At 39.2% G+C, this 11,324-nt stretch overlaps 1 pseudogene; it reads left to right on the forward strand.

Moving 5' to 3' along the window:
- Positions 1–6,939: 6,939 nt before the first annotated feature.
- Positions 6,940–11,324, forward strand: part of LOC102822141 — a 6,349-nt pseudogene continuing 1,964 nt past the window's right edge.

The raw sequence follows: 11,324 nt of genomic DNA on the forward strand, positions 1-11,324 counted from the left end.
ATCGAGAGCCAATAGTACAGAAGGAAGATGTCTAAACTGCACTAAAGGCCTTGGCAAAAAACAAGGCTCTGGTAATTTATGGGATACAAATAGAAATCTTTCAACAAACTGAGGCAGCACTGGAGGCACTAACTCAACTATGCCAAAAAATCTGGAAGACAGCTACGTGGAAAATTGATTGGAAGAGATCCATATTTTTGCCCATTCCAAAGATAGGTTACCAAATGGAATGCAGAAATCATTGGATAATATCATTAATATCATATGCAAGTAACATTTTACTCAAGATAATTAAAAAATGGCTGCAACATTACATTTTGACAGGGAACTGTCAGAGGTTCAAGCTGGACTCAGACAAGGATGTGGAACAAGGGATATCACTGCTGATGTCAGATGGACCTTGTCTGGAAGCATAGAATACCAGAAAGATGTTTACCTGTACTTTATTTACTATGCAAAGACTTTCGACTATGTGCATCACGATAAGCTATGGACCACATTAAGGTGTAGGAGTATTACAGAACACTTAATTGTGCACACAAGGAACCTGTTCATAGACCAAGAAGCAGTCACTGGAAAAAGCAAGGGGACACTGAATGGTTTAAAATCAGGAAAGGTGTGTGCCAGGGTTATATTCTTTCACCATACATATTCAGTCTGTATGCTGAGCAAATAATTCAAGAAGCTGGATTATATGAAAAAGAATGTGGTATTAGGATTGTTGTAAGACTGATTAACAACCTGCGATCTGCACATGATACAACCTTGCTTGCTGAAAGTGAAGAGGACTTTAAAAATATGATAAAGATCAAAGGCTACAGCCATCCGTATGGATTGCACTTCAATGTAAAGAAAAAAAAAATTTCTCACCACTGGACCAATAACATCCATAAAAATGGAGAGAAGCTTGAATTTGTCAAAGACTTCATTTTGCTTGGCTCCACCATCAGCACTCATATAAGCAGCAGTCACGAAATCAAACAACATATTGCATCAAGAAAACGTGCAGCACAAGACCTATGTAAAGTGTTCAAAAGCAAAGATGTCAGTTTGAGGATTAAAGCACACCTGACTCAAGCCATGGTATTTTTAATTGCCTTATATGCATGTGAAAGTAGGACAGTGAATAAGGAAGATCATAGAATTGATGCATTTGAGTTATGGTGTTGGAGAAGAATACTAAAAGTACCATGGATGTTTAGAAGAAATACAACCAGAATGCTCCTTGGAAGCCAGGATGGCGAGACTTAAGTCTCAGTCATGTTGTCAAGAGGGACCAGTCCCTAGAGAAGGACATCATGCTAGGTAAAGTGGAAGGTCAGTGAAAAGGCATAAAACTCCTAACTAGATCGATTGACACAGTGGCAGCAGCAACGGGATCAAGCTTAACACGATTGTGAGGATGTGCAGGACTGGGCAGTATTTGTTTCTGTTGCGCATAAGGTCACTTTGAGTTGGAATCAACTTGACTGCACGTAACAACAACAACAACAATCCTAAATTTCCTCTTCTGTAAAATGGTGTTGATAACAGTGCTGACCTTTTAGGATTATTGTGAACATAAACAAGATATGTATCTAACACACTTGGCTGAATGGGATTTAGTAAACTTTTAATTATTAAAATAAATACGTACACAGATATCTCTTTAAAACACATATTTTATCCCACAGTGTAGTATAGACGGCAGGTCTTTTCTAGATTTGCTGTATCTAAACTGGTTTTAATGTCTTTTAGTTTTTGTAGATTAGCATGTTTAAAACAAATTGTTGAATGAGAAATTATTGTGCTCTGTAAACTTTCACCCAGACTACAATGTAAAAAAAAGATGCTCCTTAATACAAACTACAATCAGATTTTAATATGTAAAAAAAAAAAAGAGAGAGAGAGAGAGAGAGATTCTAGATAAGAAATAAGACCCCATCTTCTTATCCATTCTAGCATGATTTATGTTATATTTTTGGAGTAACTTTAAATTCAGGTAGGATATGTTCAAGGTCAAATTTTGGCTCTTGTGAACTTGCTTTAATTTTCTTCAGTTTCAGCCTGAAATTGCTTGTGAGAAATTGATGTCTGTTTCACAGTTGGCCCCAGGCCTGATTTTGGCTGATCATATTGAGCTATAATGAGGTGCTCACATACTTGTTTTCATGTATTAAGGGTGCAGCAGGTAGAAAGCTTCAGTTTCCTGTAAGAATGTGGAATCTTCATGATGCATCCCTAGAATGGTCGCCAAAAACTACGAACTGTTTTGAGGGATTTCAGAATGCTCTTAATTACTTAGAATGTCCTGCAGTCATTCTAGCATGTGGTTTCTATTTGATGGACTGCAGAGAGGCCTGGTTTACCACAAATTAACACTGGCTAATGCTGGAGTCCTAGTGTGGCCCTGTGGAACAAGCTCTAGACTGCTAACTGCAAGGTCTGAGGTTCAAAACCACCAGTTGCTCCTCGGAAACCCAGTACAGGGTCACTATAATTCATTTCTGATTCAATGGCACTTAACAACATAGCACAGGCAGGTTGCCTAGAGGTGAAAAAGAGGAACTATGAGTCACTACATGGCATGGTTGCCCTTGCTGTGCAGCAATATGAACAAAATAACAATCAACTTAATTACTTACCAAGATTGGCTAATTTTCAATGAAGAATTATACGTGAATTATTATTGATCAGATTTATTATTTAATATTAGATTCCCATTTAATCCGGTGTCCCCATTCATTCTGGGTTCATTTTCAACAGCTGGCAGATTTTTGAGATATATAAACATCTAATAGATTTCTTTTCATTTAAAATAATTACTGTAAAGGAATAAAGTATAAAGTGAAATAACTAATGGTGGTGGTGGTATGCTGTAGTGCTGGTTCCGACTCATAGCGACCCTGCATGGGGTTTCTGAGGCTGTAAATCTTTACGGGAGCAGAAAGCCTTTTCTTTCTCATACAAAATGGCTGGTAGTTTCGAACTGCTGACCTTAAGGTTAGCAGCTTGACTCATAAAACCACTATGCTACCAGAGCTCTCTAAATAACAAATAAGATACCTTTAAATATATATGAATAAAATGAATGTGAAATGTAAGAATTAAAGATGAATAATAAGCACTGGACTGCTAACTGAAAGGTCGTCAGTTCAAACCCACAAACTGCTTTGGAATCCCTAGACAGGGTCACTATGAGTTGGAGTCAATTCAACAGCACTTAATGTCATATGAGTGCCAATTCTCTGCTATTCATAGAGTTTTCAGTGAAAACTTTCAAAAATCTTTCAAGAAAGCGAGGCAGCACAAGAGGCACTCACTCATCTCTGCCAAGAAATTTGGAAGACAACTATCTGGCCAACTGATTGGAAGAGATCCATATTTGTGCCCATTCCAAAGAGAGGTGACCCAACAGAATGCGGAAATCATCAGACAATCTCTTTGATATCTCAAGCGAGTAAAGTTTTGCTAAAGGTAATACAGAAATGGCTACAATCATACATTGACAGAGAACTTCCAGATATATCATTGCTGATGTCCGGTGAATCTTGGCTGAAAGCAGAGAATATCAGAAGGATGTTTACCTATGCTTTATTGACTATGCAAAGGCTTTTGATTGTGTGGATCATGACAAGCTATGGACAACATTGAGTATTACAGAACACTTAATTGTACTTCTGAGGAATCTGTACCTGGACCAAGAAGCAATTGTTCGAACAGAGCATGGGAACACTGAATGTTTTAAAATTGGGAAAGGTATGCTACAAGGTTGTGTTCTTTCACCATACTTATTCAACCTGTGTGTTGAGCAAATAATATGAGAAGCTGGGTTCTATGAAGAAAAACGTGGCATCAGGATTGGAGGAAGACTCATTAACAACCTGTGATATGCAGATGATACAACCTTGCTTGCTGAAAGTGAAGAGGACTTGAAACATTTACTGATGAAGATCAAAGAGCACAGCCTTCGGTATGGGTTGCATCTCAATGTCAGGAAAACAAAAGTCCTCACCACTGGACCAATAAACAACATTCTTATCAATGGAGAAAAGATTGAAGTTGTCAAGGACTTCATTCTTCTTGGATCAACTATCAACACTCGTGGCAGCAGCAGTCAAGAGATCAGACGACGTATTGCATTGGGCAAATCTGCTGCACGGGAACTTTTTAAAGTATTGAAGAGCAGAAATGTCAGCTTGACAACTAAGGTGCGCCTGACCCAAGCCATGGTATTTTCAATAACCTCATATGGATGTGAAAGCTGGACAGTGAATAAGGAAGGTCGTAGAAGAATTGATGCCTTTGAGTTGTGGTGTTGGAGGCGAATTCTAAAAGTGCCATGGACTGCCAAAAGAACCAATAGATCTATTTTGGAAGAAGTGCAGCCAGAGTGCTCCTTGGAGGCCAGGATGGCTAAGCTTCATCTCTCATACTTTGGACATATTGTCAGGAGAAGACAGTCGCTGGAGAAGGATGTCATGCTGTGTAAGATGTAGGGTCAGAGAAAAAGAGGAAGACCCCCAATGAGATGGATCAGCCAGGTGGCATCATTGATGGCGTCAAGTGTGGCAGCGGTGGTGGGGTTGGCCCAGGATTGGACATTGTTTAATTCTGCTGTGCATGGGGTCTCTATGAGTCGGTTCCAACTTGATGGCACCTGACAACAACAACAAGTGCCAATTGCTATTTCATGATTTGGAAATAATAAAACATGGTACTTTCTACTACAGTTATGTTATATAATATTTATACGTGTTTTCTAATATTGTATCTACTTTAAGAAACTATATAATTTAGTGTCTTCCAGGGAGAAAACTCACCAGGAATATATGTGTTAATAATACTTTTATTCAGGCAATTTGATCTCATGCTAGTATCGTTCCTCCTCTAGCTGTCTTCTCACTTGGTTTGCGTGATATATACATACATGACTCTATTTTGTGTATGGGAAGGCAATTGTGTCCATTCAGAGTCAGTTGCTGTTTACTGTAATTCATTTATTTCTGCTCTCTTTCATTATGGGTAATTGTTTTTTATTATTATATAATTGTTTTTATTATTGGGTTAAATAGTCCCTTGTCATGTTCACAGGTTGAAAAGAGACCCCATCTTCAAATATATAAATATGATGTTGCTGTTGTTACCACTCAGGATGACCCTGTATAGGATTTCCGAGGAGTGACTGACTGGTGGTTTTGAACCTCTGACTTTGCAGTTTGCAGTCCAGTGCTTATCCTACAGTGCCATAGAGGCTCTTTATTAAGTCTTAAAGAGGACTAAAAATAAGACAAAGATGAACATAGATCACCCAGGTGACATTAAAGACACCAGGATGAGTTTCCAAAAGTCTATTTCCACATGGTGACCTTTTATAGAACATAGAGAACAAAGAAATCTCCTCTAATAACTATGACTGGCGCAGCAGCTATGCATCACATACGAATGTTGAGTCTACAGAAAGCAGGGAGGAGACGTTGCAGACATGAAAGCTTACAGTCTCTGAGGCTCTTGGGGTGTGACATCACCACCAGATGACCATTAAAGGATCTGTCCAGGAATGTTCCTGCGAAGACAAGCTAGGGGAAGTGGCCCCAAACCACATTTAAATATACTCTGCTTCTAACTCTGGAAGTTTAGCTGTCAGAAATGCATGAGGTACTCAAGAAAAACTGGCATCAGAACACTAAAACCTAAATACAAGACAAAATTATGCCATGCCTGGCTGGATTAATTAGTAACCAAAAAGCCTTCACATTATGTTCTACAGCAGGATGTACTGCAATATATTTGCTAAAATACAAGTAAAGGGAAATTGAGCTATGAAATCAACTTAAACTTTTTCTCTTTTAAAGTAAATTAATAGTTTTGAAAGTTATGCTGTAGTTTTATTTTTTGAACAATGAAACAAATACTATTTGATATAGAAGAATTTTAAGCAACATAGTTGTTAAAAACTTGTGTATACTAGACAGTCTATATATAATTTAAGTTAAAATAATATCTTTGTCTTTATTCAAAAAATTACTTAATACTGATATTTAAAAGTCACAAATTGTAAATTAAATGAATTTCAAGTATTTTTTAAAAATACGTTTATTTAGAATTTAATCCTATTTTGAAAAAAAATCTCACCTATTTTCCTTCCAGAACCATAAATTTTAAAACATACTTATAGCATGTATTTTTTGTTAAGTGCTGTCGAGTCATTTTCAACTAATAGCAATGCTGTATAGGTTTTCCATGTAGCGAATGGTAGGTTTGAACTGCCAGCCTGGTGGTTAGCAGTCCAGCGCTTAACCTACAGTGCCACATCAGGATTCCATAGCATATGTTAACTATTTTAAATAAACAACTATTATAAATATAAGTAAATAATAATTTTGCTGTGCTATAGTTATATGTTGTTGCTGTTAATTGTTGTTGAGTTGATTCTGGCTCATAGTAACTCTGTATGGGGTTTCCAAGGAGTGGCTAGTGAGATTGAACTGCCAACCATGTGGTTCAAATCAACAGAGTGCCACACCAGGGCTAGCATAGCAAAATTAGTGTGGCACTGTAAGATCAACGTTGGACTTCGAAACACAAGATTGGCAGAACCAACTTGACAGCACTTAACAACAACAACATAAGTATCTATAAGGAGCCCTAGTAGAGTAGTGGATAACAAGCTGGGCTGCTAACCAAAAGGTGAACAACTCGAAGCTACCGTGGTAGAAAGATGAGGCTTTCTGCTTATATAAAGATTTACGGTCACCTGTGTAGGGGAGTTGCACGTGAGCACGCAGCTCATTTGGACTCAGAATAGCCCTGAAAGTAAAGAGCAAATGGAAGGAAAATAAAACTACCAAACAGGGAGAGAACCCGGACTACAGCTTCTGCGGGCTTCTGACTGGAGACTCTCTGATTAGTGAAGTTGCCAAAAGCCTCTCGTACAGTAAGTGCCTGAGCAGAGGCAGCATGGATCCGCTGGCTTCCCTGTTCAGCTCTTTGGAGTCTCGGGTTCAACCTGTGTATGTTCCTGTGCCTAAAGAAACCACCAAAAAAGGGAAATAGGATAAGGGTAACAAAATTACATCCCAAACTAAAAAACCATATTTGCAAGAACCTGCAATAAAAAAAATTAAAAAAAATGAAAACAAAGAAATTTTCTAATGTAGACAAAACATTGTCAAACATGGAGAGTGCTCCAGCATGTGCTGATTTAGAAGAAGAAGAACTTCAACAGAAACATGAGCAGAAAAGGAAAAACTCTCAGTCTGGTGATGGTGTTAATGCAGCAGATAGAAAAGTACTTAAGAATATAGAGTCCACAGTTCTAAATCAAAGGAAGAAAATTCAAATCAACCAAGAAAAACAGAGATTAAAAAATGAAAGAGCTATGTTTGTCAGTAATTTGCCAGTCACATGCAGTAAGAAGAAGGTGAAATCTGTGTTTAAAGAGTATGGACAAGGAGATAACAAACAAGATGGAGGATCTGGTAGACATGCAGTGAGTAGCTCCATCAGCAACAACACAGCATACCAGACCAACCAGGCTCAGGGGATGTTGCCAGAACTTTGAACCACAAATAAAGGAACATTTAGAAGGTTGGAAGGTTTACAGCTAGGGGAATTTGTAGCAGAAGCAACAAATCCATTGCTTTCTAATTTAAGACGCTCAGCTGCTCCTGGAGCCGCCATCTTGGGTGTAACCAAGCAGGGGAAGGATCAGAGCAGCCACAGATGCTTGACAGAATCGCAGAGATAAAAGTGTGGACATTCTTTTTTCTTTGTATCTGTTTATTGGTCTCTCACTATCTGCGCACCTCCATTCTGGTGACTAGAGGGGGTGCCTGAGCGAGTTGACTCCCCACCCTCACCCCTGGAGGGTTCTACTATGCATGCGTACAGATCTCCTCAAAATTTAAAGTGACAGTTTCCACTTAAAACCAAATGGCAGTGCAAAACGGCCACAGCCGGCCTTGAACTGTTTATCACTAGGGTAAAGGCCTGAGCGGGGATTGTGGAGAGGGACAGACAGACTAAAAAGGAAATAGGCCAAAAATTAAATCCTGAGTTATGTCACAGTGATCAAGAGCAGCATCTTGAAATTTATCAGGAAGAAGAGTGAAAAGGGAAGCCCATCTCCTGATCACATCTACCTGTAGGTTATCAGAAAGCACAAAAAAATATCAAAATATACACTCATGTAAGTATTAAGCTCATATGAATTCCTGAATATGCCCCAAAACCAGAAGCAGATGACCATATCAGCACACGTCAGAAACAAAATAAAGTGACTGAGGCTAATGAGCTTGAAATAGACCTACATGCCATACTGGAAGATGGGCAGCTTTTGGAAATTCCTGAGAAGGAATTCAGAAAAATTATTATAAAATGTATCAAAACACCATAAAATGGAGTTGAGAAAAATAAGGAAGAAGTCAGGAAAGTGCTACAGGAACAATCAAATTAGACAGATAAAGAATTGGAAACAATTCAAAACCTACAGAAAGAGGTCCAAATGATTAATAATAGAATATCAGAAATTGATAATACACTGAAAGGGTAATGGAGTGGAACTGAAGAAATAGAAGCCAGAACTAGTAAGCTACGAGATAAATCTCTCAACACTACTAAGATAGAAGAGCAAGCACAAAAACAATTTTTAAAAAAATCTGAAGAAGGAAGGCCCAAGATTCATGTTGGACAACATGAAGAAGAATAACTTAAGAATTATCGGCATTCCAGAACAGGAAGAATCGCACAAGTCCACAGAGGAGATAGTTGAAGAGCTGCTGGAAGAAAATTTCCCTAACATCTTGAAAAGGGAAAAGATGAGCATTCAAGAAGCTCAATGAACCCCAGGAAGGATAGACCCTAAAAAACAATCACCAAGACATATAACAATCAAGCTCTACAAAATCAAATATAAGGACAGAATCCTGAAAGCAACTAGGGAAAAGAGAAATATAATATACAAAGGCAAGCAAATCAGATTAAACTCAGATCTCTCAACAGAAACCATGAAGGCAAAAAGGCAATGGGGAGACATATATAAAACCCTGAAAGGAAAAAAAAATGCCACCCAAGAATCCTCTACCCAGCAAATTTGTCAATCAAATACGATGGTGTAATCAAAACATTCCAGGATAGGCAGAAGCTAAGGGATTTTGCCAAAGCCAACCCTGCTAGGAAAAACATCCTAAAGGAAGTTCTGTGGACTGAGAACCATCAAGAACACATAACAACTACAGAATGACATACATGGCAGCATCACCCTGAACTCAATCGACAAATGGAAGAGTCAAGAACAGAATAAAATGATAAGAACAGAGGATCTGGGAGGTCAGTCTATGATCAACAAAATTACAATGTGAAAGAAGTTAAATATGCAGATCCAGGTGGTGAGAAGGTCAGATAGATTTCAGGATAAAACAGACTGACTTAAATGAAGGGAAGAGTTAATGGAATATAAGGTAACCACAACAGTGGGGTTGGGGTGGGGGTTTAGTTTGGGTTTGGGGAGGACAATAAAAGAAGGGAGAGGAGGCAGAAGAACAAGACAGATAGGGGAACACTGAGACAGTTTTGCATGGCCTAATGGGACAGAGGTAAATAGTGATACATGCTCAACCTTGGAACAACAGGCTCTGTGATATAGGAATCTAGGCATAGTTTGAAGAGGGGAAATAATACTAAAATACTTGACTGTCTTATGAATATTGATTTCCCTTGCCTACTATTGTAAAATAGACACTTGAGTGGGCTAGAAAAGAATGTTGGGAAACATGATTACAGAAAACTTGTACATCCATCTTCAGACTATAACTGATTGGAATACCTAAAAGGGGTTCTACAACTTGCCCAGTGAAATAGGCCTCTTGCAAAGCCTTTGCAGAGTTTAGGGCCTTAGGTGGAATCCTGAGTCCCATCCCAAACCTAATGAGGTGGGACATTCCCACTATAAAAGAGAAGCAGACCAGCCTGGAACAACTAGAGCAACAGAAGATAAATCTCCAAAGAAAGATCATCAGGAAAAACCCAAAACAAAAATGTCAGCATGACTGGTTACCACAAGAATAAGCAAGCTGTTCTCCAGGAAGACATCAAGGCAAGCAATCAAGTTCCTTCAGGACAAACTCCCCTGTAAGACTGAAACTCAAAGGGAACACATGAACAGGCATGAAAGCTTGCTGGTGACCACACTGGTCTACTGGTGAGTGGAAGAGGGGGAAAGGCAGCAATGAAGAAATGGGCTCAGTTCAAACCCAGTCCATTGACTCCGTAGACCAGGAGATGAGAGAGAGAAGAGAAAGGGCTGGTTGGTCCAAAATGTGGTGAGACCTGGGTGGGGACACTTGAGCCCATGGACAAGGACATAGCCACAGAGGGCTAGAGCTGAGAGTGAAGCATTCAGCTGATATCAAGCGAGGGGAGATGCACAAAAACACCCAAATTTGCAGACAGTACCCATTTGACCTAGCCCCTCGATGGCTTGATAATCAAAACTCGACTAGAGGAAGATTACAAAAAATAAAAAAAATTTTTTGATAAAGGAAACAACGGTAAATTGCTACAATTTTATGAACCTGACCTATACTCATGGAGGTAGTAACTTAAATACCAACAGAGAGGGAGGGGTCATCACATCAAGTATCAATGCTATCCCCTCTGCAAACAGAGTCCAGATAGGGAATGGGCAATTTAGACATTGGCTACCTAAAATGAGAGGGCGATAAAGGCACCAAGTGACTTGCTTACAAGGTTTTAAGAGGGAGTTTAGTTTAAGAGTATGGGGGGAAGATAAGAGTCCCCACTGAATAATTTTCATCTTGTCTAGATGGGTCTGGTGAAAAGAGATGGGGATAAGATTTGTATGATTCAATAGTGAATAATTTTTATCATGACTAATTGTGACTATCACAATTGTAAAGGTAGAAATTTTATAACAAAAACAGGGGAATGGTTAATCTTACAGTCTGGAAACAGAGGACCCTAGGACCATCAAGGGAAAAGAGCACAAGCAGAATGCAGGACCTTATCCAGAGAAGCAGTTATGCCAGAAACTGAGGTAGAGATGGGGTCATGGAGAGGGGGAGCAGCTGAGGACTCTAGATTCATGGGAAAAGAAGGAGTAAGAGCTGGTGGCCAGGAGGCAGACTTGCAGAATGTGCCCTTTGGAGGTGGTGTTGTTGTTGTTGTCAGGTGCCATCGAGTCAGAACTGACTCACAGCAACCCCATGCACAGCAGAATGAAACAATGTCCGACCCTGGGCCAACCTCACTACCGCTGCCACACTTGACACCATCAATGATGCCACCTGGCTGATCCATCTCATTGGGGGTCTTCCTCTTTTTCT

The sequence above is a fragment of the Chrysochloris asiatica genome, unplaced genomic scaffold (assembly GCF_000296735.1).
Source record: "Chrysochloris asiatica unplaced genomic scaffold, ChrAsi1.0 scaffold00231, whole genome shotgun sequence".
NCBI classification, from domain to species: domain Eukaryota; kingdom Metazoa; phylum Chordata; class Mammalia; order Afrosoricida; family Chrysochloridae; genus Chrysochloris; species Chrysochloris asiatica.